General features: G+C 43.8%; 1 protein-coding gene across 7 annotated transcripts in view; it reads left to right on the top strand.

Moving 5' to 3' along the window:
• The window catches only part of PLXNB1 (plexin B1), a 77,916-nt gene that overhangs the window by 8,998 nt on the left and 41,230 nt on the right, over positions 1-27,688 (top strand). Inside the window, exons 1-2 of one of the 7 annotated variants that reach the window (XM_048315316.1) lie at positions 7,980-8,031; positions 12,731-13,002. The gene's annotated coding sequence lies outside the window, so the exon portion shown is untranslated. Of the gene's footprint in view, positions 1-7,979; positions 8,032-12,730; positions 13,013-26,221; positions 26,244-27,688 lie in introns of those variants that run through there. The other 6 variants (XM_048315322.1, XM_048315320.1, XM_048315315.1 and 3 more) reach the window with 6 other exon arrangements.

Raw genomic sequence — 27,688 nt, 5'->3', positions numbered from 1 at the left:
CCATTCTACACTATTGCCTTGGAATTATTTTCTTCCAAGTGGTATAACATGCAGAGCCCTTCCAGCTATCACACACCCAAACCTGCCCTGTGCTCCTGCCTGCACACAGAGCATAAGCTCTCTGCCTTGTGCTCTTTGCAAACTTAGATGTGCATTTAATGTGTAACACAAAATGAGAAGTAACACAAAATGAGAAGTGCCATGCAATGGAAATCTGGTTAGAGGTGGAAGTTCAATGAGCCTCCTGCTAGAACAGAAGTAGAGGAAGGTACCAGTCCTTGTGATATGGAGTGCCTGGTTAACATCTACAAGGGATTAATGCTTTTCATGCAGGTCTTTGGGGGGGTTTGAGATGAGTACTTATAGCTTTTGATGTATACTTCAGAGGATATACAGATATACACCTCTGAAGGGAGGGGTTGTGTTAATAGTAAGAAAGTGCTGCTGGAAAGAAACACGGCAGCAGGTGACTGTTCATGTAATGTGTTTCTTGGATGTTTGACTTGGAGTCGTACAATAGTATGAATAATTGATCTGTGCCAACATCAACAGCATGCCTCATAATTATTTAATTAAAAGGCTGATGCTTCTGAAATCATGGGTTACTGGGTACATTTCAGAACGTGGTATTCCTAGCAGGTGATTTCGGCAAGCATCAGTAGTGTACTCCACTGTTCAGTAGTTCATCAGTGTTCTGAAAATAAGTCTAAAGCCACTGCTAATGTTGATTCAGCAGAGAAGTAGGCCATGCTGAGGACAAATTCAAAACCATGGCTGGAAATGACTGGAATGTTGGGATTTTCTTGCTTGAATATCCTGAATAGTATGTAGGTCTTCGGCAGAATGGGGGAGGTAGTGAAGTTTTCCTTAGAACTTTTGGAGAAATGATTACATGGTGATTAAGAAAGATACAAGCTCCTTCCACTCAGTACAGTCAGATAATTGACTGTTAGTGAACTGATACGATCCTTGCAGCCTGATTTCTGTAGCTCCTCCATTAGGCTGTAACTCAGGTCCAGTGAAATGACATCCACCTGATACAGGCAAGTGTGGACTTCCGTGTGCCAGAGATGCTTATTTTTCACTGATTGTGCCTCACCAAAGCAATGACCCTGAAGAAGGGGGAAGAGGTGGGGGAGGACAATCAAACTGATATTTAAAAAACAAAAAAAAAAAAGTTATAAGCTGTTCAAGGACTCAAGAAAAGATGCCTTGTACTAAGACACTGACAGGACCAATCTGTTGATTGCCAAAAAAAGCTATTGAGAGGTGACTTGGTTAAAACCTGTGCATAATTGACTCTGAGGAGCTCCTCTTTAATCCAGCAGAGAAGGAATTAATGGCTCAAGGCAGAAGGCAAACAACTAAGAAATTAGTCTGGCCTCGCTGCCAGAAAGAATGATGGAGCCATTGTAGCAAATTACTAGCAGAGTAGTTGAACTTACATTTTGACCTCCAAAGGCCTTTAGTCTAGATGCCATAAACCACTACATTTCACAGAACCACTTAATGGGCCTTGTGGAGGTGTGAGTGGATAAAATGGAACAGTGCCTGTGTGTTAGGCAGGAAATCAGAGCGGCTGTACCTTAAATTATGTGACTGACTAGTCCTGGTGCAATTGATTTCTGTTTTTCTGTGCTTTAGAAATAACCCCAAGACCAATTCAGTCATGTTCTTCATCCCTGTTTGTTCTTTTCCTTCCAAACTTTGTTTATGTCTAGATGCTTTGTGCACCATAAGTGGTACATCCTGGATATAAAGAATCTTGTTCATGGCAGGAGTGTCAGCTTGAGGTTTGTACTTCAAATATCTCCTGAAAATGAAATCTTCTATATATATTTTTTATATTTCTTAGAAATATCAGTGTAATGGTGAAATAAATATCGTATCTCACCTGTCTTGCAGTATTTATTTTATTGATTAAACTTTCTAGGAGAGTAGAGTTTTATTAAGCATTTTGTGTGTAAACCCATGTACTCTAAGGAATTGTGTTAAATTCCAATTGCATTTAAGTAATTCAGTTTCATAATCTTCTATTGCATTCAATATGAAAATCCTATACAAGAAGTAAATCTGCTCAATGTTGTCATTTAGCCTATGATTGTTTCAGAATAACTTGTGATTGTTTACAGGCTGAAAGCTAAAGAGTTTCACAAGGCTGGGAAATCATTGAGCCCATTTAGTCTGATGCTGTGTAAAGCAAGGCAGTGGCCTTTCTTGAATTTAAGCTAAACATTCAAGTTGAGACTGAATGTTAACAAAGAGAAGAGTTGCAAGTGATGGAGAGCTTGCCCTGCTAAATACATTTAAAATACCTTTGAGAAAATAAGCTTGAAAAACAGACCTTGGTCTGCTCAGGCCAGAAATACGCAGTTAGCAAATTATTAACCTTGTTGTGAATGGTTTAAGTAACATGGTACTTGTTCTGTTTCACTTCTGATTGACTGTGTAATAGCCACCACCAGCAGTCTCTGCTGTGTGCTGGATTGCAAAATCTGCTAATTAACACATTAGTTTCATATTGCTGCTGCCAATGTTTGCATTGAAGAACGTCGCTTTTTTTGGCCATATGGATGGGTGGGAATATCCAGATCGTGTTATGGCTCTGTGCTCATTCATGTGTGATGCTTTGTGCTCTGTTTTTCCCAAGACATCTAATCAGGCTTGGGGCTGAGCAGTGCCTTTTTGGAGAATCTTTAACTGAAAGGTCAAAATAAGCACAAGGCCCAGAGACAAGTCTTGCTGTCACTCTTCCCAGCTGCCCCCCCGCCCTCCTTTGTGTGTGTCTCTCTCCACGTATACATATGTAGGAGTCCTTCACCCAGCACATTCATCTGTTATTTCTTTCTTGAGACCCAGGGCTTTTAAGTGCCAGTCAGGGTCGTCCCAAACAGAACACAGCTCTGCCAGCTGGATCTCCCTCAGGCTGAGGGGAAGGATGATTTGTAGTTTGGGAGCTCCGGGCACTCACCTGCTAATGGGGCTGCTGGCTTTGCACCATTGCTGTGCACTGTCAGCTGCCTGGCATTTGTGTGTCTCAATTAACCAGGTGTAGGTAGACCAGGATTTACCCTAAAGGCAGTGTTTGCTTGTGGACTGGGACCTGGTGGTTCTTCAAGGGAGTGGGAAGGAAAATGTGCCTTACAGTGGTCTCAAAGTGAGAGCTCACAATGATGCCATGGAAGCTGAAGACTTGGATTTGCAGTCCAGATTGGGTCTGACATAAGTAAATTTGTTCACACTTATCCTGTGCTACCTCCCATCCATGCACTGAATGCGTTACCAGGAAACTCCCTGTGGGAGAGCATAACCATCAGGAGGGGGAGATGGTAAAATCTGGGTATTTATTCCAGCTCTCAGGGTGCATCTGAGGAAGATGCCTTTGTTTTATTGAATGAGAGATATTTTATGGTATAAATGGGCTTGTGCCTGTTGTAAGAGCATTTGAGGCAGTCAGCTCTTTTGCTTTTACTGTCACTGTTTCAGCCCTGCTTGGTTTCTCCTTTCCCTTACTCGCCAAGTGCAACTGAAAATGAGGTACTGAAACAGCCCATCTAGTTTTTTGTATGCAATCTAGCAAATGTTAGTTCTGGAAACTGGGCTCTTGCTGCTGTTTGTCTGGTAACATTACCCTCTGTTGTTTCCTTGTGCTGCTTTTGAAAAATGCTGGTTTGGTTTTTGTGTGAGAGGTGCTTGGCCCATAAATGTATTCCAACCTACCTAATAATTCTTTAAAATCTTTCATCAGGTCTTTTCTGTTATATAGTTTAAAAATAAAAAAACCCCAAATGCCTTCCTTTACCCCTGGAAACAGCAGTCGTCTTGTTCTGCTGAGCTGAGTGCTGCTCATACTGATCACTGCTGTTCCCTTTGTCTTCGTTTATTTTAGAGTTAAGTTATAAGCTGTTTAAGACTGGGCTATTTTTGTTCTGTATTTTTGCAGGATCTTTTACATGGGTCTTCTAAACACTAAAATAAATGTTCTTAAAGGCAAAAGTACCATCTGTATCAGGGCAAGATGGTCATTGCTCTAAAAATGAAGTTTTGTGGGTTTATTCTGATAAAACATTTTGGAAAGCACATGCCTGCACAGAGGAATGCCTAGGTCAGGGCTGGACTTATGGCCATCTTCTATCTTTATGTTGGATTGCCCTTTGTCAGCCAGATGCCTTATGATCCCACCTTCTCTCTCTATCCCTCTTTTGACAGTAGCTCTGGTGCTCAGCAGGGGCTCCCTGGCTGTGTTTGCTTTAGCTGGAGAGGTGTTTGCCTTCACTGCAGAATTCCAGTTTCCAGCTGCCGGGAAACCTGGAGTGCTTTTGTTGATTTATTAGGGCACAGTGCACCTCAGGAATGCCTTTGGCTAAGGAGCTGGGAGTGATGGAGGGGGATCCTGCCTGATGCGGTGTGAAGCCTTTTTGTTTCTCTTTACAGAAGCACCAAGCAGAAATTCCCCAAAGCAAGGCAGGGAAAAAAAACTCACTCAGCTGACTACTTTGGAGAGTGTCAAAGTGAGACTCAGTTAGGTTTCCCTGGCATAGAAGTAAGGAGGTGAATGATAGCTGCAATTTTAAGTGAGTGTTTGTGGGAGATGATACTGTGAATTGCCCTACCAGAGGGTTTGTATACGTTTGGTTGGTGTTAAGAGCTGGCATTCCTGAGCCGATGACTAGGGCTTTTTTCTGGGACTTGGCTTTGGGCCATCTAAATGTTTTGCACTTGGAAGAAGCAAGTTTCAACCTCTTTGGACTTGCAAACTTCTAAACATTTTATGATACAGATACAACAATGGATTTGGTTTTTTAATTATCTTTGGAGACAGCAAAAGTCTATGGGCTACAACTTTAAAAACCACTGATATGAGTGTGTCTTCCTGTAGTGAGTTCAGTAGAACACCTTCACCTCTCCAATGTGTTGCAGCCATCTGATGTGCGCCTCTTTTCTTGTCTTGCATGCACACACAATACACATTTCTGGACTTTTTCTTTCATTTGAGATTTTGGAGGCTGTTGCCCCAGGTGATCTGAAACCAACACTGAGGAAAATGTTTGGTGTTTGTACAGGGTAGAGTGGTCAGCTGGTCACTTTGTGTTGATCAAGTATTTGGTAGTTGCAGAGTAGGTTGTGTTTATGGGGCATTGGTGCTGAGAAGGAATTTCCTTTCCTGGCTGAGGTAGAAAGACCGTCCATGTACAGCTTTATTCCTTTGCTTTAGCATTCCTTGAGGTTGTTTCCCTATTTTACAAATGCATCTTTTGAGAACTGCCAGGAAAATGTCTGTCTCAAATGGAAATGGAAATTTCTGAGCTCACAGGAATGAAAACCTTTGGGTCTGTGCTTACTGAGTGAAAAGAGGATTACCAACCAGCCATTCTCCAGTGTGCAAAGCGGTGGAGCAAAGTCTGCAGAGACCCTCTGAAAGTTACTGGCTTTCCCAAGGAAGGGTGCTTGTGAATAGAATTGAATAAGGTTGCTCGCGTCCCTCTTGGCTTCCCTGCTGCAAGTACAGAAAGCAGTGAAACTTGGAACTCAGTAGATGCCTGAATAAAATGGGAAATGGTTTTTTTTTTAAGTAGATGCCTTGTGAACAGGTCTAGAGCCAGTGTTCCTGCATTACTGTAAGAGAATTAATGGGTTTGTGACTGCTTTTAGGCCTGAAAAAAAAGCAGGGAGGCAATGCTGATTTTTCCAGAACTGCTTGAAGGGTTCAGAAATGAGAATGGTGTGCTGGAGCAGATGCAGATGGCTTATTTTCACTGGGGACTGTTAAACCTGCCAAAGTGTAAACTGCATCTTAACAGGAAGATGTGAGACAAGGCCTGCACATCTCTCCCTCCTAATTACTACAGCTCAGCTGCTGCTGTCTCTTATGCTTACACATCTGAGAGATGACAATGACAATGTCTTGAATGGCAAAGCAATAGCAAGAAGGGCTTTTTGGTTTTTTTTTTTTTAGCTCTAGTCTGAAACAAAGAAGTTGTTCCACCAATAGTCAAAAATATGCCTATGAAAAATCTTTCTCCCAGAAACTGCATCTGTTATTCCAGAAGACAATCAGAATTTCTGTAGATCTTGATGGCTTGTCTCCTGAGTGACTACATGTAAAGCAGCAATGAACTTTCTCCTCTTTCCCACACCGACAGCCCCAGGAATGTTCACCACAGCAGTGGGACTTCCATTTTTGCTGTCCCTGCAGTTCTGCACTGGGTTGCCTCTGTACACATTATCTTTTTCAAGAAGTTGGAAAGCTCTTCTCACCTGTTCTGGCAAAAATCTCCTGTAACATTTTCACAGTGGTTACTTTAGATGCCAAAACATTCAGTCTTTCAGATCCTCATCACTCATGGCGCGCAAAAGATGAGGTAGTTTTTATGACCTCCTCTTAGAGGAACAGGTACTTCAGGGGGAAAGGATGGTACTGGGGTTGTGATGGCATTGCAGTGGTACAGCAAGAGTGGAGGCAGTGGCAGCTCCCAGTTGGGCTGCAGGTGATAGTTTTGGATTTGGTGTTTCTCCATGAAAATCTGTTTTAGGTCAAAGCCTCTTGTGGCAGTCTTGCTGGTTAGCTGTAAATATGTTCAGTCTCTCCTCACCCATGACCCTACTCTGTTTCACTGCATCCCTGTAAATCTCGTTTAAGAAACAGCTTTGTGGAAGTTTGTCTTCCTGCCTCCCCGCCTGTTCTGTTTAGCTCAGGAGAACATGCTGCCAGGGCAGGATGGGCTCTGATAAGACACTGCATGGGCTGATGGGGCTCCTCTTCTCTGGTGAAAAACACACAGCAGAAAAAAAGACAAAGCAGTGCTAAAAAGCACAGATTTTTTTAGGTGAGAGGAGAATGTCCTTCTTCATAGCCAGTTCACAAATAGGGAATAAAAATTGAAGCAAGGGGATGCCTGTCCCTTTATATCAGCCTGGGAAATGGTGAATTTCTCTCCTGAGGCCTTTGCCTCAGGCATCTTGCCAAAAGGCATCTAGTCCCTATTCACTTCAAACACATATAGTTCCTAAGCCAGAAACATGCAGAAAGCTCATGAACTGTGATCAGCTGAAGGCCAGACAGCATGACCTGGTGCCTCATAAAAATCAATGAATTGAAGAGCTGTGACTTCTGGATGCTTTGGAAGTATGAGCAGCACCTGCTGTGCAATGTGATCCTAAAGAGCATCACGGGGTAATCAGCTCAAACGTGGATCTAACCTGTATTTATGGTAGGAAAGTATCCTGGAATCTGTGCTGAAAGAATTAGAATAAGTGAAGTGTTTTGGCAAACACAAGCAATTACTTTCTTCATGGATCCTGTGTATGGGCTTTCTTTCTTCAGAGCACAAGGAGTTCAAGACGAATTTTACTTTGGAGCTAAAAGAGATGTTTTTAGCAAAGGCAGTGCAAGCAGTGTTGGGACAGACTCCAGGTCTTTGGTGTTCCTGAAGAAACACAAACAACTGCAGAGAAGGGTATAGCTCAGATCCTTTTGCCAGCATGCTTAGCAGGAAGCCCTGTACCAGATCTGGTTCAGGCTTCGACAAGTGACCTCTGTCACTGAAGGGAACATAAAGAGCCTCAGTGAGCTTTGGCTGAACTAGGCTTTCGCCTGTCTGCTCTGGAGAGAGAGTAACCTCAGTGTTCCCTTCCCTCCCTCCCTCAGTGTGTCTGTGAAAATACTAACTTGATTTAGCTGCCAAAAAAAGACATTTGAAAAGTATACATTGCTCTCCTGTGTCCCAACTTCTTTAAAATATGGGTTATGGTTGGTTCCTGTATATGGCACTCAGTAATTTTACAGAAGAGAAAACGGCACCACTGCAACTATCCACACAACACTTAATACAGTGAGGTCTTAGTCTGTGCTAGGACTCCAGAGTGCTATTTTGGGCATTATGAACCCGATTATATTACACATAGAGCTTAGGTGGCTCAGAGGCACGCTCAGGATATTAACTGTTTCTATTAAGCTTTGCATTTGGAGATCCTTCTGGCAGAGGAGGGCGATGGCAGATGAGCTGGCATTCCCACAGCTGAACAGTGTGTGTGAGTATGGTTAGGGAGTGTTTTGTATTTCATTTACACAAGGGGTAACCCGAGTTCCAGAGCTTGCTAACTTATGGATGCTCAGTATAATAATCTTTTCAATGTACTGGTTTTATAGCTGCAGGTGTTGTGGAGGAGACACTTACTGATGTAGATGTACAGGAGTGCAGGAGAAACCTTACAAAGTGCTATAAATGTATCATAAGGGGAAATCCATATGTAGTGTGTCATCTGGCAGAGAATGTGATAAAGTGGCATTGACTGTGATTACTTGTGATTCTTGACAGCCTGTGCCCCTGAAAGAGTGTTTTTAAGACTTGGTTTAGTTTGTGATGAAGGTGGCTTTAGGAATAGTGAAGGTACTTCTGTTTCTCTTAAAAAAAAAAAAAAAAAAAAGGTTTCTTTTCATGATTTTGTTTTGTGCTGTTCCAGGTTTTGTAAAAACAAACACCCTGAAAGCCCAAACAACAACAGTAATAAAATAAACCCTTTGTGGATCACCTCTGTGACCCAAAGTTGATGAGTTTCTCACTGTTTGAATACACATTGTCTGCCAGGTGGGAACTGTGCAGCTCTTCCTTCCCTATAACCCTGCAAGTGCAGGAAGAGATAAGAGGAATTTATTTAATCCTGCCCTCACACTGGCTGAATTTGAAGCACACTGCCAGCAGACAGGTATGCTGAGTTTGCAGCCTAAATGGCTGCCTTGGATAGGAAAGGGGGGCAGAGAGTATGGCTTTTAGGGATATGAGGCACTGGGATAGTGCTAGTGGGAGAAGAGGGGTGCTGGATGTGGTAGCACATGCTGTTGGGAAAGCAACCTCTCATCTTGCCCTTGAGGTAATGAGAATTTGCCTTTGCAGGGCTTGGGGTTAAACCCTCTTCCTAGTAAAACTGCAGTTTGCAGCTCCTTTCTCTGTACTGGGAGAGATAGAACTGTTGAGCAGGGACTGGCTACTGTGCAGCAAAGTTATTCTTTGCAGGAGACAGAAATGAGTGGATGGAGGTATCCCATGTGCCATGTGGATCTGCATGCCGCTGTTCAATTCATGCTTACGCTGATGGAGAGGGGTTGAGTTTATGTGTGTTTTACTGATGAATATCCCCTTTCTCGGAAAGTAAACAGCTGACATCCTGACCTTGCAAAGGCTTGGACATCTTTACCTTTCGAAAGCACTGCTCTCCAAATGCGGGTCTATAGTGCAAGAAATACACGTGATGACCTTGGTGTTCCTGTGCCTTCTCAGCTACATTTTTTGTCTTGGATGCCAGTGACTCTGAGATCTGGACATTTCCCTCTGCTGTTTTGTGTTAAAAATGAAGAACAAACTGTAATGCGTGGAAGCAGTTTGTGTGATGGAACCCATCAAAATAAACTTGAGGGGGGGTGGTGGTTGAAAGAGCTTTGCCGAAACCTGATAACTGGGCTGGATATAGCAAGGAGAAAGGGAGCCAGGAAGGGACTGAATGGAAATAAGTCCCCAAAATAAATATCCCATGAGTGGGGCATGAAGAGATAAAGAGTCTCCTTCAAATCAGATTCTGTGCCTGAGCATTCCTCCAGAATTTCCTGCAATTTAGACAAATGACCAACTTCAGATTTTTAAGTGATGTTTGTGCTGAACACTTGCAGGCGTGCGTTCCCATCCAGCTGCTGAGCAGAAATCCTTGTTCTTCAGTCTTGCTGGGAGCTGGTTTGCGCTTTTTTGTGGCAGCAGCTTTTGCAATAGGAGCCCCCCCCCCCGGCCCCAGGATGGCTTTTTCTGTGAAAGAAGCCAGCGGAGCCAGGCAGACATTATCCCCTTGCCGGAAGGAGGGACCCGGGCTCCCTGGGGAGGAGGGACGGGGATCGAGTGATTCATTGCAGCTGGCTGCAGTTTGGCCTCCTCTCTCTCTTTGCCCTAGGTGCCAGGGAGTGACAGCTTGTGGGCAGCAGGCCAAGCTGTGAAAAGAGGAGTGTGTGAGGCCTTTAGCTTTCTCATGCTTTATCAAGCTGCAAAGAATAGCTCGATATTCAGCCAGCGTTGGTGCAGGTCAGGAGAATGGAAATGCAAACTTAACTCCTGACATGCTGGCTGATGGCTGACCGCAGGCTCTGCGCCCACGAGGGCGGCTTTGTACCGCAGCATGTGGGGCAAAAGGGAGGAAAAGTGCCTTGATGACATGGTAAAGGTAACTTTTTGTTAAGTGGGCAGCCTCTGGAACTTGCTGGAAGAGTGAAAAGATTAAAAGAGGGCTTTCCTCTTGTGGCTTGCTGTCTGTGTGCTGGTGGAGGATGGAAACACTGGAGAGCAGAGCTACAGGAGTGCCGAGCGTCCTGGCAAAGCGAGAGGGACTGTGGTGGACGAGTGGCAGGTCTGTGCCTTCACTGCTGGCACAGCACTGGGGGCCGTGGTGCGGGTGCCCGTCAGTGCAGGGAGCAGGACGGGGCCATTCCCGGGATGTCCCCTCGTGCCGATGTCCTGCCAGCCTGTGCCGAGGGCTGCCCGCCGGCGCGCAGGGAGTTAAGCTCCTCATCGCCCGGGGGTGAGCCTACTTCGGGGTGTTGAGCTCCATTCCCACGGCTTTTCCTTTCTGAGGGTTGGGGGAGGGATCGCCTTGAACAAGTAAAATGCCTGGAGGCTGGAAAACAGCACCCCGGCCCGTCTGGCCTTGTGTTGGTCTGGGAAGGATCTGTGCTTCACGGCAGGCTGGGCAGGGGCTGCCGGCCAAGGCCGGGGTCTGTCGCTGCTGGGCAAGAGCCTGGGTTATTTCTCTCCTTTAGGCAAAGAGAGATGGCTTTGCAGGCAGTAGAGTGCCTGCCTAGGGACTGAAATAACCGCATTCTCGGCTGGACGGACGTAAAGTAGAAATGAAGCCCGAGAAGTCCCATGGGCAGATCACAGCACAGGTTAACACGCAGGTTTTGTGGCTGACGGAGAGCAGCAACACTGGGTTCCCTGCAGCACATGCCTGTTTCTCAAAGACATAAGGGAGCAGAATCTTTCCTTCCCGCTGCTCACTCTGCCTTCTCCTCCTGCATCACTTTGAGCTGCTGAGTTGAGGTTGTTTGAAGCCCTGAGGAGCAGAAAAGGGCAGGTGAAAGTCTGAGGGGCTGGATAAGGGAGTTAGTGGGTGCTCAGAGCACAGCCTGCGGCTACCTGCAAGCCTGAATCCCACTCTTTCTCCATCAACAGTGCAGGGGTCTGGGAGAGCAAGAGAGCTCTGCCACATCCCAGTTTGCTGTGGAGCTGAGTGTATCTGTGTGAGGTACTAATCCCGGCCAGCACCAATCTCCCACCAGAGGGAGAAGGGAGTTTGCGTACCTGTTCAGCCCCTAGAAAGACTGTAAAGTCGCCTCTGAGGTTTAAAGTGTGCAGTCCCTATTCTCAACAGCTTTTGAATTCAAGGCAAGGTGAACTGATGTGAGCAAATGGGAGCCAGTAGCAGCATAAAGGAGAGATGAACCGTGGGCTTGGAGTGCAGTTACACAGTTTGATTCTGCTAGGCTGTGTTTGTGCTCTATAGACCAGGTTATGCCAAACACCCAGCAAAGGTGTGGTTAAAGACTGGATTTTTGCTTGTGCATTGGGTGTCTGGCCATGCATCTGTCCCAGATCTTCTTTGCAAAGAGTGAAGTACTGTGATCCTCCCACTTGCTGTGCTGGCTCCTGTGGCAGGAGGATCTGGAGGGGAGAGAGTTTGGGAAGCAGTATTGCCTCTGTGGGCAGAGGTTTTGTGTAGCCTGGATGAGCACCCAGATACAGACCTGAGTGATAAAACAACAGTGTGCAAATGTTCTGCAAATACCAGATTCATGGTGGATCTTGTTGATTGTTAAATGCCAAAATCCCGATAAAGACTGGTAGGCAGGAGCCCTTGTTCTCTTTTCTGCACCCAGGCACCTAATGGTTGCTGAGCTCTGCTGTCGAGTGTTCTGTTCTTTGCTCTGTGCATTTATTCACCCAGCACTGGGGAATGTGGCTGGAGTGGGAGCTGGGGTCCCAGGCTGATCTGAGCCCTGTGCAACGCAGACCTGCAGTGGATGCACAAAGACAAACTCACTGGCTGCGAGATAGCTTGGGACCCAGGTGCAGCGAAGGCACCAGCGAGAGCTGGCTCCCCTGCAGGGACAGGGGGTGTGTTCTCATTGTGCCTGTTCTGATTTGCTCCTGTGTAGCCTCTTCTCATTATTCTTGCCTTGAGCTGTCTCAGGCCCGAAGGCAAAGTGCTGCAGAAAGCTCTGTGGGCTTTCCCTTGAGAGATGTGGGGTCCGTGGAGAGTGGCTGTTCAAGGGAAGCACTGCAGTGGGCTGAATTGAGGCTGTTTCAGGCTGCACGGCTCTGAGCTAATCTCTCAGAGGCAGAGACATTACTCACCAATCAGGAATGTGTCTGTATTTTTCCTAATGAGAACAAAACATTTTATCCCTGTTCATTAGCAGAGAGTTAGCGTGTGCAGTTGCTATGCCAACAGACTCCTCTTCTCCACAGACACACTGGGGGTGTCCTCCATGCCATGCCATGGTTAGAAGGGTGAACAGGAAGGCTGGTTCTGGCAAGAAAAAGATCCCATTGTTTTCCCAGGGCTGCCTGGACTTCGTGCAGCTGGCCAGACCATGCCTTCTCGGGGGAAGGGAACCACAGCGGGAGTCAAGTGCAACAGATTTAATTTATTGGAAAAATAGTCTTTGCATTTCATGCTCTGTTGTTTTTTCCAGCTTGAGGCACACTCTTCAATAAGAGAAATGAAGGTGTCTCAACGTTCCCAAGAGTCCAGATGGTAAGCAAAATGTGCCAGGAGCCAGCACTGGGATGCCCATGGACTGCTGCAGCCTGCTGGGCTCCTCCGTGTTCCTGATCATCTCCGTGTGTGTGGCCACTGTCATGCTGGGCAGCCTCTGGATGCTGCTGCATGATGAACCCACCTGACCAACTGTACCACCTGTGATTAGTTGAACGAGTTCTCCAGGCACGTGGTCTGCTGGAAACAGTGAGTGGCTGTATGTGGGAGTGTTCACTTGTTCTCTTTGCAAAGGGAACATTCTCTTTATGCAGGGAAATCCTGTGAAGGATGAAGGACATCTATCTCTTCAACAGCAGCTCTGTTCTGTAGAGTTCTGCTGTAAGCAGATGTATTTACTCCAGAGGTTGCCTATTTGCTTGTCATTTTTGTCTTTGTCACCCCAAGTTTCTTGAGAGAGTGATTGGGAATTATGGGTTGCAGTGCAACCAAAGTCAGGCCACTGTACACCTTTTACAAGAGTCTTCTTGGCACCTCTGGTGCTGCACTTGAAATACAAAAACTGCCTTTTAAACTTTGAATTTTCAGCAGAAGGGAATTAGTTTAACCTACAGACAGAAACAAACCAAAAAAACCCAAAACAAAAACGTGAGTTTCTGATAGTGATCTATAAGTAGAAATGGGTCAGTGAGTGTTGCCAAATCCGAAGACAGACTCCTGGAGCAGGAGTGACATTCATCTCTGTCTGTCAATCACCATGGAATGTGATGAGCTGCTTTGTGCTGGCTGAGCTTTGTGGTGTTGACAGCTATAGACCCTTGAAGAAATGTCTCCCTGAAACTGAATTCTTTCAGGCTGCTTCCTATTAAACAGGATAGTTACAATTCTGCTGTCAGTTTGCCTGGTGAAGCACTCTATAGGTGAATACATGGAATCTGAATATGGGAATTTGAATATCAAATGTAGGGTGGTACACCAGAGATCCCAGACTGAATGAGTTGCTGGAGATGTGCAAATCTGCATGAACTTCTGGCTGAGAAGTGAAACCCTGGCACCTGGATACTAGGAACTGATGTGGATGAGTCACTGACTTTTGCACTGGAGAGATGAATATCACGTTAAAGCACTGAGAGTACAGGAGCCCTTCATCAGAAGGATGTCTGCTTGTTAGATTTGCAGCTCTAACAGGAGGAGGAATCAGCAGAAATAAAAACAATGAACAAAACCAGACAGCAACCCCCAGCCCAGACCTCTCTGGGTGTGCGGCCTGTGTGGTTTCAGTTTGGTAGCAGAGCTGAATTGAACTCTTAGATAATAAAGAGCAAGTTTTCAGAAAACCTCTTCCAATCTGGAGCATCCAAGAATAAATCCTGAATACATATAACAAATGTGCAAAGATTGGTGAGTCTGGTTGCCTCAGCTTTGCATTGCTCTGGGTGGTTCCAGTAAAACCACTAAATCAAAGCTGTTTGAAATAAGGAATGAGTAAGTACTTGAGATGACTTGAATTCAGGCCAGTCTCTTCTGGATCCATGCTTTCTGGGTACATAAAAAATACAAGATTGTAAGGAGGCCAGAGGACTGTGTGTTGTATTCTTTTAGATATTGAGCTGATTCTGTCCAGATCCTGTTGGAAAAGTGCTTCAGCAGAAGTGCACTAGAGGACATGCTTTTTTGTACCTTTGAGTGTGAAAGATCATGTCTGAACAAACTAACTTCTGAAATGTGAGTTACGGTTATTGTCTGAGTCGCGCTCGATTTCATTCCTGTGCAGCCGAAGTAGCAACTTGATGTTACCTAGGAGAGTGTTACTTGTTCCCTCCTCTTTCCTCCCCTCCCTTTTAAGCAGTTCAGGGACTGATTTTCTGCCCTATTTTCTGTGCACCACCACAAGTAAGAGTAAAGATGAACACACAACTGCAGTGCTGTGTGCAAGGCAAGAATTCTTCAGAAGAAACATTCACCATTGCCTCTGAAAACACCTCAGGTGCTTATAGAACCTTGGGAAAAGGGTTTTTTGTTTTTATCAGGACCAGTTATGGGCTATTTGTAGGGTGAGGTGTTCCTTCTAACCCTTAGAGTATGGTTCAAAACCCTAAATTGTGGGGTAGGTTTATATTTTTAAGAAGCTGTTAGCACTGAGTATTGTAACTCTAGGTAGTACCTTGTTCTGTTGGGTTTTAATGGCCTTCCTTCTCTTTTTTAATTCCAGCTATACTTCTACATATCTTCTGCATCTGTAAAAAATGCTTATTTGACTCTTAATAGTAAAACTGGCAAAGGACAGAGGAAAGCCAGGAAAGTTATTTCAGCCTGACAGGAAAGTTTAGGTTGCTTAGTCAGCTAAGTATGTATTATTAACAAAGTTCTATATCTCATAAAGAATGTGGGAAGCAATTAGGGTTACTGCATTTGTGGAAGAAATCACTCAGGATTTGCAGGGAGTCATGATACAAACAGTCTCCAAACCCAAATATTCTTATATGACTCTGCAGGAGAACAAGGTCTGGTAACAATATTGTTCTGTGTAGCGTCAGGAAATCTCTAAATACTCTCTCTATACTTGAGGTAAAAGCTTCTGGAATGAAATGTTCATAAAGAACATATGACAGAATTAAGTTCTGGCACACAGTCTTGTGAGGGATCTACCCTTCATCGGGGCAGGCTAATTCAAACATAAGATAATTTGTATTTTCAAAGAACTAACGGGGAGAAGAAGGTTTTTTAAAAATACACCCTATTCTGGAGGAAGAAGGGTGCAGCTGAATACTGTGGCTTGAAAGTAAACTTGCTTTTAAACAAACTCAGTTTAAGGAGTTAGGCTGAATATTTTAACACAGAACTGATGGGCAATTCACTACAGAAGTGGGGAATCCCTGCTGTATTTGATAACCATCACACTAATTCTTGCAGCTCTTATGGAAGTTGAGTTTTCACAGCTTTAGGGAAACTACTGCCATCTTAATAGAGGTATCTTCTTAGAGTTTTTAGAAATGGAAGAGCAGCAACAGTGAACAGAGGTGAGCATTACCTTCCATACAAAGAGCAACAGAATAAGTTAGGATTCTTCCACCTGAAAAACAATAAATGACAGTTATTTTCAATTCCTGAATTGCATAGAAAGTTTAGAGAGGGAACAACTTTTTTTTTTTCTTTTTCCATTACAAGTATGAATAGGTATTGCATGGAGACAGCATGTAGTAAGGTTAAAACCAAATAACAACTTAGTCCTTGATGTGTGCAGTTAACCTGGGACACTTCTTGTCATGGGATGTTGTGAATGCCAAACATCTGTGTGTATGTGAGGACTTCCATAGAAGAAAGAGCCATTGAAGGTTACTAAATGCATACAAACCACCCTTCTCCCAAGAAGTCCCTGAGCTGCTCATTTTTGAAGCCTGGGAGAGTATTCAGGGAGGTAAAGTGCTACTATGTGCTTGCTTCAGTCTTTTGTTTCAGGCCCGAGCCAGACAAGTGCAGCCTGGTTTGTCAGCATGGGGTGGGAGGGGGGGGATATAATAAAACTGGTTAAAAAAGAGACTGGCACATCTTGTGTTCTAGGTTGGTTCTGTGCTGCTTGTGATGTACAGCATGTGCCTCTTGCTTGCTGAAGGCACTGCCTTGGGCTGCTGGAGTCTGCAGGCTGTCAACTTGAATTTGAAGAGAGGTGGAGAGTGTATTTCTAGAAACTACACGGGTAGGAAGGGTGGTGTGAAAATGAATATTGTAAGCAGAGAAGCTGACTTTCCCCTTTTCTCTGTGGCAAATGCTGTTCGTGCTATTATGGGATGGTAGATTTTACTGAGATACAGAGACTGCTTTATTGCAGATAGCCTACATCTTATTTGTGTTAATTTCCCTCCTTTGAAAGGGTGTTTCTTGCTTCATAATGGACTCTAACTTAATTTGAGCTAAAATGGATGATAAGACGATGCATGAACAGTAAAACCTCTGTTCCAAAGCCTTTTCAAACTAAAAATGTCATGGCCTACGTGAGGTTCATATTCTTCAGAAGTACTCAAAACACTGGTCCTATTTTAGGTCCTGTCTAAACATTTAAAAATAACTCAAAAACAGGACTCACTTCTAGATGCTTCACCCTTGAAAGTCTGCTCTTGCACTTAGTTTTAGATGCTTACCCAAATATGCAGAGGGCACAGTACAGAACAGCCCTGGTTGTTCCTTTGAACTTCTAATTTCAGAAGGAGGAGAACAATGTCAGGCTAGCTGTTGTTTTGTCGCTAGAGACATGGTCTCTGCTGTTAGGCAGTATCCTTTTGAGTTTTGGGTTTTGTTTTGGTTTTTTTTTAACTTTTTGTTGACTAACTTTGCTGCTGTGGCCCCTGGGGAGAAGCTATGCAAAGCTGACCGGTAGCGGAGCTGTGGTGATGTGTATTCTTGGAGGCAGGCTGTTGTGATTGAAAAGTGAGTTGGTGTATTTTGGGAAACTATAGCTCCTCTCCAAGGATACAGTCTTGTGTGCGTATCGTGTTCTGCAGTGAAAGTTACTCCATGGAGTGGCTGAGGAGTTGTGTGCTCAGATTACAGCTGGGGAATACAGACAGGCCTGGGGCTGAGGGAGAATCCAGGTGGAGTATGGACAGGATTAGGACAAGAATCACCATGAGGAAGACTGGCACCAGGTAGAGGGGACTGAAGTTCCTTTCCTGTTAATTGCTGCCCCATTATCTTGATTTAGTCAACTCTTTGATGCCGGAAGAAGTTTCTATCCCAAACTCTAACTCTCATCATTGCTGAGTAGCAATGGGCTCAGTTGTTACCCCATTTACAGAGTATCTTTTCTGGTTTGTTCTCAATTTCTCAGTTGTTTTCCTCAGTAGCTTGGCTCAAGCAGTGATTCTCTCTCAGCTTGTTCCTGTGTGTGCTGGACCTGTCTGCCATTCTCCAGATAGTCTGTCCAGATTAGATTTAGTTTGAACCCATCTTTAGCTGGTATGATCTTTTCTATTCCTAGCTGATCCATGATTTTAACTAGTGTATTTCCCACTAAGCCCTGAGAAGATTTAAACTAAAACTTTTTTATGAGGCTAAATTTGTGTCAGCCCCACCATGGCCTCCTGGGTTGACATTAGGTGGCTGATTGCTCAGTTTGGTCCATGTATAAGTCTGAAAAGTGCTGTCTGAGCCACGCTTTTGTGGGGTTTTGATTAGTTATCTGTGCGTGGCAGAGTAAACAGTTTCTTCTCCCAGAGGAAGGCACAGTCCCTGCCATGTGTATGGAGTACACAGTTTAAAATGACAGAGAAAGGGTGCCTGGAACTGGGACAGTCTGCAAACAGAACTGTGCTGACCACAGGCTATGGTTTATCCTTCCAGCACAGATGTGCATACTTTTCCCTTGTTTCCTTACCAATTTCTCTGTTCTGTCTAGCTGTTCCTTCTAGCCAAGGAGCAGCCACTCAGCTGTAGAACTCAGTGCTATTCCTAACAAACTACTGTCAATCTGGTTTTCCTGTCTCCTGGGCACTTTTTTGCCCAGGGGTGACCCTGGCAAGGCAGCATGCTCTTGAAATGCCGACAGTCAGCCAGTTATACTGGCTGAAATTCCTGCTCATAGCAGTTTGCATTTCAGATTGGCACTGCAGACCTGTTTAGTGCATCTCTGCAGCCCTAGGGTGAAGGTCTGGGCTTCCCTGAAAGGGGAAGGGATGAGCCAGTCCGTCCTGCTCAGCCAGTGGCTGTCAGACTGTGCAGGTGGGAGGGGAGCAAACCAGATGAAGAACAGTCTCAACCAAAAAGTCTTTAAAATTCATGGCTCTCATACACAGGTAGCTGGTTCTGAACCTTTGTGCCTCTAGGACAGCACCAAAGAACCTTTCTCAGCCCTGAACCAGGAGCTCAAATATTTTGCCAGAAAAAGTTAGTATCTCCTTAATCTGACTGAACAGAAACTCATGTTTGTAAAGCCACTTGAAAATTTCTTGTTATAAAATTGTCTTGTTATAAAATCCCTTGTTCTGGATAAGACATGGCTAGATGTCTGCATGTTAACAAAATTAACTAGAGAACTCTTGCTCCACATGGTTTATTTCGCCAAGTACCAAATCTTGCAGGGTCCCTGCTTCTGCTTTCTTTGCCACTTAGTTTTCCTGTTGCTTATTTTCACTCCTCCAGGCTGTGGACCCACTGTGGTATGAAGGGAGAGCATTGCCTGATGGCCTGTGCACAGCAGTAGTTCTCTCACCCCTCCCTATATGCAGTCTGGTGCTCTGAATTTTGTCCTTGAAACAAGAACTTCCAAGTGTGGACTGTGTCTGGCATGGGGGGCTGTGACTGTACAGTAGAAGAATAAGGCTGCGTGGCTGCTGCCAGCTTGTGACTCCTCAATCACGTGTACCTTGAATGCATGGTTGGTTCCTGGGCCACCATTCCATTTGAAAGCAGTGGATATCCAGTCTGCACGGGACAGTCCTTGAGACTGGTGTGAAGTTGATCCTGGCTCCCAGGTCTGCGCCCAACCTGTTCAGGCTTCTGCAGTAGTGCAGTAGGAGCTGTTGTGTCTCCGATGTGCTATGTAGGTGTGAAGCTTCCCAAGCTTGGGAAGGTCCCCAGGCTTTCTGAACAGCATGGTGTGTTGTTATCTGTTACTGGCTTTATGAAAGCCTTGGCATTGGCTTCCTGAGGTGGAAGAAAATGTCTGGTCACCTCAGTTTGGATCATTATCTAACAGACCTGTGTAACCTAATTGCCAGACTATTGAGCCTAGCAGTTCAGAGCTGATGACTGAGAACCTTCCAGGCTGAGGCACTAATTCATGGAAGATTAATTGATCAAAGCGACATTTCTGATAATGCTTTAACATAACTTGAGTAATACAGGGTAGAATACACCTCATCTTGGTTTGAAGGCAAACCACAAGCAGATTGTGGTAGTGATGTGGAGTTCTGTTTATTCTGCTGTCTCTTCTGGGTGGGAGGGGATAGGTACTACTCATGTGGCTGCATTACATTAAATGTATTTGCATGTTACTGCCTGTATTCATGGCTATAGCCAGAACTGCTGACACTCTTGGACAGAGGGGGTAAGACTGTCAAACTGTCAGGCTGTATGGTTCTCCAGAAGATTAGTGGGGAGGGCAGAAAAGTGAATTTTATTTGAAATGAAGGAAAACACCAAGAATAATTCCTTCCTGTCCACCCAGGGCATATTAGTTCTTTATAGATCTATTGTGGTACTAAATCTGAGACTTAAGGGGGGTCAAGGAAATTTCTTTAACAGAGCACCCTGCACTGCTCAGTGTCTGCAGAGCAAAAGGATTTATTCAAGGCAGACTACAGTGTTTAACACTTCTCATTTGCATCTTGACAACTGGATGGTGGAGCTCAGGATGTGGTCCTTGTGTGTCTGCCTGTGGTCTGTACCACTGCTGGCATGAACTCCTTCTGTGGTTGGCCTCTGTTCTCCCTTCCACTGTGCAAACCTGCAGGGCTGATGCTGGCACAGAGACCACGGGGTTTCCTCTTGGAATGGGAGTATAGGACTGGTGCTTTTTCACAGGAGTTTCATAGGATGTTTGAAGCTTCTCTTCTCTCTTGCTGGGTTACTCCAAGGCCAGGTTGGATGCAAAAGAACTTGCCTTGGGGGTGTGGCCTTTGCCTCTGGGACGTGGGAGCTTGGTTAGGGGTCACAGTCCTGTCCTCTGGGAAGCATATGCTGGTTGCAGAGATCTCCTCTCTCCCTTTTGCAGGGCATCCTGCCAAGGAAAATAGACTCTAAGACAGAAGCAGTTACATTGAGATAGTGTGCTGTCCTGGCTGTTTCTGGATGAAGCAGCTGGGCATTTCTGCTTTAGACAAATTGGCATAAAACAGCTATGGCAGAGCAGGATTCTGGCTTTTGTAGCCTGTTGAACCAAAGCTTGAAAACAGGAAGATCCTGGCTGAGGCTGGGAGAGGTGCCCCTAATGACAGGGAGGGCAGTGTGGTTGGGAAGGTGTGCCTTGTTTGAGGTGGAGGCCAGTAAAATATGAATCACATCTGTTTGAAGTAGTGATGAAATCCCAGATGAAGGTTTTCTGTAATACCTGGCCAAACAGTCTGGTGTGCTCCAGCTTTCCTTTCTCCCTGGTTAGAACGGATGGTCCTGACCTACTTTACCAATCGTGCTTCTGCTGAGCGCTGCCCAAGGCTTGGCTGTTCTGATGGCACACACGGATCTGCTGTGTTCACTCTGAGCGAGGAGTTTCCATCAAACACTTGGCAGACAGGGAAGAGCTGTTCCCGAAAGAGGGACTGTGGGTGCACTAAACTGGGATTTGCCACTTCTGTGCTCTGCGGCTCTGGCCCTGGGTTTGCTTTCCCATGGTGTGCATTAACTTTTGTGTTGCACTGTCAGGATTCAGTTAGATGGTATCTAAATGTTAACATGAGAGATGCTGCCTTTAGAAACAGCCAGGGAGGTTAGGCTTCCAGCCTTCTAAATATGTTGTTAAGCAGGGCTGAAATTACATTCTTAATATTTAAAAATAAATGAAGTCTATAAATGTACCGTAAAATAGAAGTTTAAATAGAATATCATCCTGGGGCAAATTGCAAAGCTTTGTGTAGCTCAGTGTCCTGCCTTTGACAAGATCCAGAAGCAGATGCTTAATGAGGACTGTAAGAAACAGGGCATGTATAATGTGGTGGGTTTGTTTTAGTTTTTTTTCATTCTCACCCCCTTCCATTTGCCTCCCAGCTTACGACCATCATCAGTTTAGTGCCCTGCTTGGCCAGGAGTTGTATCTCATCATCTGATCTTGACTATATCTATCCTCCATTAATTTATATAATCCCTCTTCTAACTTGTTTATGTTTCTGGTCTCCATGACATCCTACAGCAGTGAGATCTACAACTTAATTATGCATTTTAAATGTTATTTGAAATATTCTACATCCAGTGACAATATCCCTGAGCTGACTTAGGAAAGTTGTCTGTAGCTTCGGTGAGTGCTCTGTTGTTTCTGCATTGTAAAATATGGTGGTATAATCATGTAACTCCATCGATAACTCCATGTTTTTCATCTTGACAGAGTCATGTTTCAGACCTCTTGACTTTTCCATATCTTCCCCCTGGTTGTTTCTTTGTCCGTTCAAAGTCCTACTCTGCTTGATCTCTCCTTATATGGAAGCTACTCCATGCTTTTGGTCATCTGTTGTCCCTTTTGTCATTGTCTCCTTTTTCAGATATGGGAATCAGAGCTGCCTTCAGCATTCGACAGCATAATGGGGATACGTGCTTTCTTTCCTAATTACTCCAAAGGCTGTATTTACCTTTTTGCTTGATACTTAATACTGAACTGACCTATGAAGTTTTCAAAGTTTTTCTAAGTGATAACAGCTAGTTTTGATCCTGTTGAGTTTATGTACTTAGAATATTTTTTGTTGGTTTTGGTATTTATTGACATCTAAGATATTGTGTAGTTACTTTAAAGTGCATGAGTTCTCTTACTTTTTACAGTCTTCTCTGACTTTGATAGCGATTACTAATTTTTTAATAATAAAATTTGCCACTTCTAGACATACTTCTCTTCTTAGATCTTATGTGAGCATACTGAACAGTGCAGATTGCAGAATCAATTCTTGGCAGGTCTCACTGATAACCCTAATCTGACAGGGAAACACTTGATTGCCTGTCTTTTAAGTACTTATTAAATAATGATAGGGACTGTGACTTTAATTCCACAATTTCTTAACTTTTTTTTCAAGAGCCTTAGCTGACAGTTCTTTTAAAATCAGTTTAGTTAATATTAACCAGATTAAAAATTGTCTCTTGGATCTCAGTTAAACAGAAATGGGAAATCTACGCTTGGAATTTCCTGGGTGCTGCAGGGGTTTCTCTCTGCTCCAAATATTCATCTGTATTTTGGGCAATAATTGGCTTCTTGAACTCATACAATGAAAATTGTTTTTACGTGGAGTGATGGGCTTAGATGTATGTAGATTAGCCTAAAATCAGAGAATTTGCTCAGCAGAGCCAATTGGATGGGTAGCTTCAGTGAGCTCTGCTTTCCTAGCAAGGTTTTACTACTGCTGTAAACCTATCTAGACTCTTCGGATATACTCTAAGAGAATGGGATATTTTTTTCCTAACTAGTTCTTTTTTTCCTAGTTGAAAGAATATTTAAGTCACTGATGGTATTTGTCCACATGCAGACATAACGTGATATGGCAGCTAGGAGATCAAAGGATTCTTGGGTGGGTAAATGGAGGACTGGTGGATTCGAACTGGGGAAAATAATATTTGTTCTGAGTGCAGTGTTAGAAAGCCAAAGGAGTGGCCTGTCCAGGTCAGGTCTGTCAAAAGGGAATGCTTATCCAGGTCAGGTAGCTAAAAAAGTAGGGTGTTGACAAATTGGGATGAGCTTAGAGAGCTACTAGAAAAATTAAGTATTTCTGGCTGAAGAAGCTCAGACCACTTAATGTATCCATCTGAAGGATTACATGTAGCTACAATCTGTGGTTTGGGAAAGCTCAAAGCTGGCAGGATATGTAAGGGAAGGATTGCATTATGCTTGTCTGTCCTTCGTCTACTTCTTAGGCATCTATTATTGTCCGCTGCTGCAGCTAGGGCTTCTGTGTAGGTGGACCTCTGTCAGAGTTAGAATAGCTGTCTTTATCTTCTTGTCCAAGGAGGATTAAGAAGGAGGATTAGTTTTCAAACTGTTCATACAAAAAGTGACTAGCTTCTTTGACTTGGAAGATCTTGTGACAAGCAAAGCCAGACAGTATGACAAGGCATTTTACTTGGGGTAAAGAACCCTCAGACATCAGCTTGTTGGGTTAAGGTGGTAGTTTCTGTAACTTAGGAGCCCTAAGAAAAAATCCTGGGATCACTAGGAGAATTTAGTCAGGAGCTCGTGGGCTAGAAGGGATGGTTAGTGGTGTTCTGTGGTTTGATTACACAGAAAATTGGAGCAAATATTAAAGGACTTTAATCCTCAAATGTGTAACACTGGCAGAATGTTATCCTTTGGTTGTGTTAAGATGCTGAGAAACTAACAGCTGGCTTGATATCCCCTTTTAAAAATGCACATGCAACATGGTCTTGAGTTCACATTGTGTTAGTATTTGGGAGGATGGTAAAGTGGAAAAGTCAACTCTCGATTTGCAATGACAGAGTATATATGAGGAAAGCTTCTTCAACAGTAAGCATCTTGTGGTTCTTTCGTATTCCTTGTAAATGTTTGTGTAGTTGGTCTTGGTTTGTAAAAAGTTCACTATTTAACATTGTATGAATCATTAACACTTCATTAACCAGTTGTACTGGAAGCTTAGTGTTTATAACACATTTTCATCAGTGCAAGGGTAAAGTTTGGTTGTGCTAGAGCTGTTCAGAAGAAATACCTATCTACTACCATCAGTTGATTCCAGTATGGCTGAAATTAATATTTAGGTGGCCCCAGAGATGCAGAAGCACTTTCTGCAGTTTTTCCAAAGAGCAATTTTGAAGTATCAAAAGCATTTCCAAGAGCATTATTGAAGTATCACAAAGCTGACAATATTTTGTGCAACATTCTTTGAGTATAACTTCAACCCCCATCCAGAAAAGTACCTTGTAATGTTCAGCAATAACTATCAAGGGTTTTCCCAAGTATTTATCTAGGAATGCTGTTAATTCTGTAGTACAGAACTTCTGCCACCTTCCCTTGCCATTTCATATTTGATATTTTGTCTTTAAGGGTTTGGAGGTTTTTTTTAAGTTATTTTGACCTCAGCTTTGGTGTTATTCACATCTGGTATAACAGAGCTCCCTTGTCTGTGCCAGTCCTGCTCTGACAGGGTGGCTTGGACTTGGGATTCTCCTTGGGGTCAGTTTTGCTTGGAAAACAGAGATTTGTGTTCATCTCTGCTGGAGCTGCTTGCTGCAAGTGTTCTTAAACAACGGAGCAGGGAGCTGGCCTGGTAGTAGTAAATAAGACTCAAAAAAGATTTATTTATTTAATGGGAATGCCATCTTTCACAGCAGAAAACAGCAAGTCTCTGTTGAGCATATGAAGCTTAGAAGAGGAGTATAATTCAGGGCTTTTGTGCAGAAAACGTAGCAGTGGTTGTCTTCCTGCTGCTGGGCCATTTGAATGTGCTGGAGCACAAGGGTCATCGTGCAGCTGGAAGAATGGTGCTTTTAGTTTTTAAATCTTTTAATGCTCACACTGTGGGTTGGCTCTGCAAATGATACAGTGGAAATTGCAGGTGCAAATTTCAGAGGCCTTATTTTTTTTCAAGGCTAATTCTGCTGGGTTTGGTGGTGAGTATGAAATCTAGCCCAGAAGTTGGAACATTAACTGACCTCTCCATGTTTGGAGGATAGAATGTGGTATTAGGGAAATAATCTGTGAGTATTGGAATAATCTCTATGTGTTGATACGCTGCTAAAATGTGCCCAAATGAGTTCTGCATTTGTTTCTTTAATAAATAAGTAAAATTTCTCAGAGGGATACGTGAGGTCAGAGAGGTAAAAATAGTTCTACAGAACACACAGTCTGTCTTCAAATTTTAAGTAACAAAATAGTGCCATTGCTTTAATGTTACTGGTTGTTGTTATGTGGCTGTGATATAAATATTCTGTGGCACAATTGACTAATCCTCTAGCCCTTCTGTTGTGATCCAGATTAAATAAATGAAACTCAGCAGTATCATCTGGATATTAATATTTTACAGTGAGTTAGAGGCAGTGTCCAGAGTATTGTCTGGTATTTAATGGGAATTCATCAAAAAAATGGAATATTTAAAAAGAATCTTTAAACCTTGGCAATTGCATTCAGAATTAATTAAAGGCTACACACTTTTAGTGCAATCTGTCTGCAACAGCTGTGTTATACACTAGCAGTGAGCACAGGAAGCAGAACGGTTCAGTAAATCCATAAAGAGCTCTGTAGTGTAGCCTGTCATGAAACCATCAGATTTAAATGTAGGTTATCCTCCTCCTTCCTGTCCTCCCGGAGAGGTTGTGATGGGCTTAACTGAAAGGCAAGCATAAAAAAAAGGCAGTGATGCCTGTGCTTGAGAAACAACTTGGAAAATTAATCAAAAGATGCTGCTGGCTTTTTTTTCTCTCTATTTTCATGTAGGGTGCAAATGCTTCTAGCTACTGATAGCTACACAGTCCTGCTCATTTCTAATGTATGTTTGCTCACCTAGCAATAAATACAAGTTCATTTGCTAATGGGTCTTTAGCAAAGAGCAACAAAGAGCACTATATTCAGTGTTTATCCATTGTGCAGGGTGATTAGAACCAGCAGAACATGCTGTACCACCGTCTTGTTTTGTTTTCTCTGTTCTCACAGAGTCATGAGGACCAGACAGTAGTTTCTTATCTGGACCACGTTTAAGGACTAGCTCTTAACAAAGTGACTTCCAGGGGGATATTGGTGACTGAAAGAAGAGCAGCTATATGTCAGAGCCTTGACCACAGCGAGATCTGATTATAGTATGGTGGAATGAAGGACTAGTTGATTTTCCAACCTCTTTCCAGTACAAGTCCTCCAACAGGTAAAATGCTTTCAGTGAAACATTTGGGGTCAGTTCAAATACAGATCAATGAGCTTGTAACAAGATCCACGTTGCTGGAGTAGAGTCATGTGCTGGGCTTCGAGTTGAAGTACTGGTTAGTTCTGCCCTGGCAGTTGCCAGTGGGGCTCTGTGGGGGACAGAGCAGTCATGCAGCTTGTAGGCACAACCTCTAGCCAGAAAGCCACTGTTTCAGAATCCATAAATCCTAGAGACACATGCCGATTTTACTGTGTAAGTGCTGGCAGAGGAAGGTTGCATTAGCTCAAAAGAAGATTACAGATTCCTCAGAGTGGTGTAGTGTAATGATGTCTTGTGATTCTCAGCTGCTTCCAGATCAAAGATTCTCTTCGCCGTGTCATTGTGGCTGTTCACAATATAGTCAAGCTCCTGCTGTTGGATGGCCATCAGCCTATTGTTTTGTTTGCAGGCATTTTAAGCCTTGATACTGAGGAGACTCCAGACAGTTGCACAAGCCATCGTGACATCTGCATGATGGCAGTGCAGAGGTATAGAGACAGTTATGTGGTTAAGGAGTTCCTTAAATCAAGTTTTCTCCTATAGAAATGGTGAAAATGCATTGAAAATAACTCACATGTTGGAGGTGGAGCAAGGTCTTTTCTGCTGATGTAAACCTGAGGGGATAGAATCAAGTTAAATCTCCTTCCTTCAGTTTGTATCTACTTGCTGGCTTTTCCCACGTAACATCTCCCACAGGATGAGGGTTTCTCTCTGGTGCCACAACAGACTCGCTCACCATCCTGGAAAAGAGACTCCTAGGATAGTTCAGGGCTGTTAGCCAGTCTAGGTGAAGCAGAGTGTGTTCATAGCTCTGAAGCAGAAAGCACTAAGTGTCCATTATCAGGGCAAACAAAAGCCCCAGTGTGCACGTAGCCCAAACACGGCGCTGGTCCAGTGTGAATCAGCAGCTGTGTGCTCTGAGGGAAAGCTGCCAGTCCAGAGCCAGCATTCCTGTGCCCGGGTATATCCTGACAGTGCTGCCTACTTACCTACAAGAACCGTGTGAAGTGGAGCTTTTCCAGAGCTTCACAAAGCCTATATTTAATAAAGTGTTGTTTTTATAATACCTTCCATCCGCTGGATTTCACAAGTAAACTAATCCTCTCAACTGGTCTTTTGGTAGAGCAAAGATGCCGGTTTTACTGACAAAGGAGCCAGAAATCAGACTTCTGTGGGGGTTTTTTTCAATAACAGGGGAGTAGAAGATGGATCTAGAGTCTTAACAGCTGTTGTTCTCAGCATTGCTACAGTGTTTTCTGCACATTGTGTGCTGGGTGTTGTATAGAATGAGTGTAAGACACAGTTTGTGGGTTGAGAAGTTTGTGACCTAAATTGGTTAAGTCCTGCAGTAAATGCTGGTGTAGTTTACTCTTGAAATGCTGCAGATCTTTTTCTACTGCTGTGCT

This window comes from Corvus hawaiiensis, chromosome 11 (assembly GCF_020740725.1).
Source record: "Corvus hawaiiensis isolate bCorHaw1 chromosome 11, bCorHaw1.pri.cur, whole genome shotgun sequence".
Taxonomy (NCBI): domain Eukaryota; kingdom Metazoa; phylum Chordata; class Aves; order Passeriformes; family Corvidae; genus Corvus; species Corvus hawaiiensis.
Note: the sequence above shows the minus strand (reverse complement) of the source record. Positions and strands in the feature narration are given on the sequence as shown.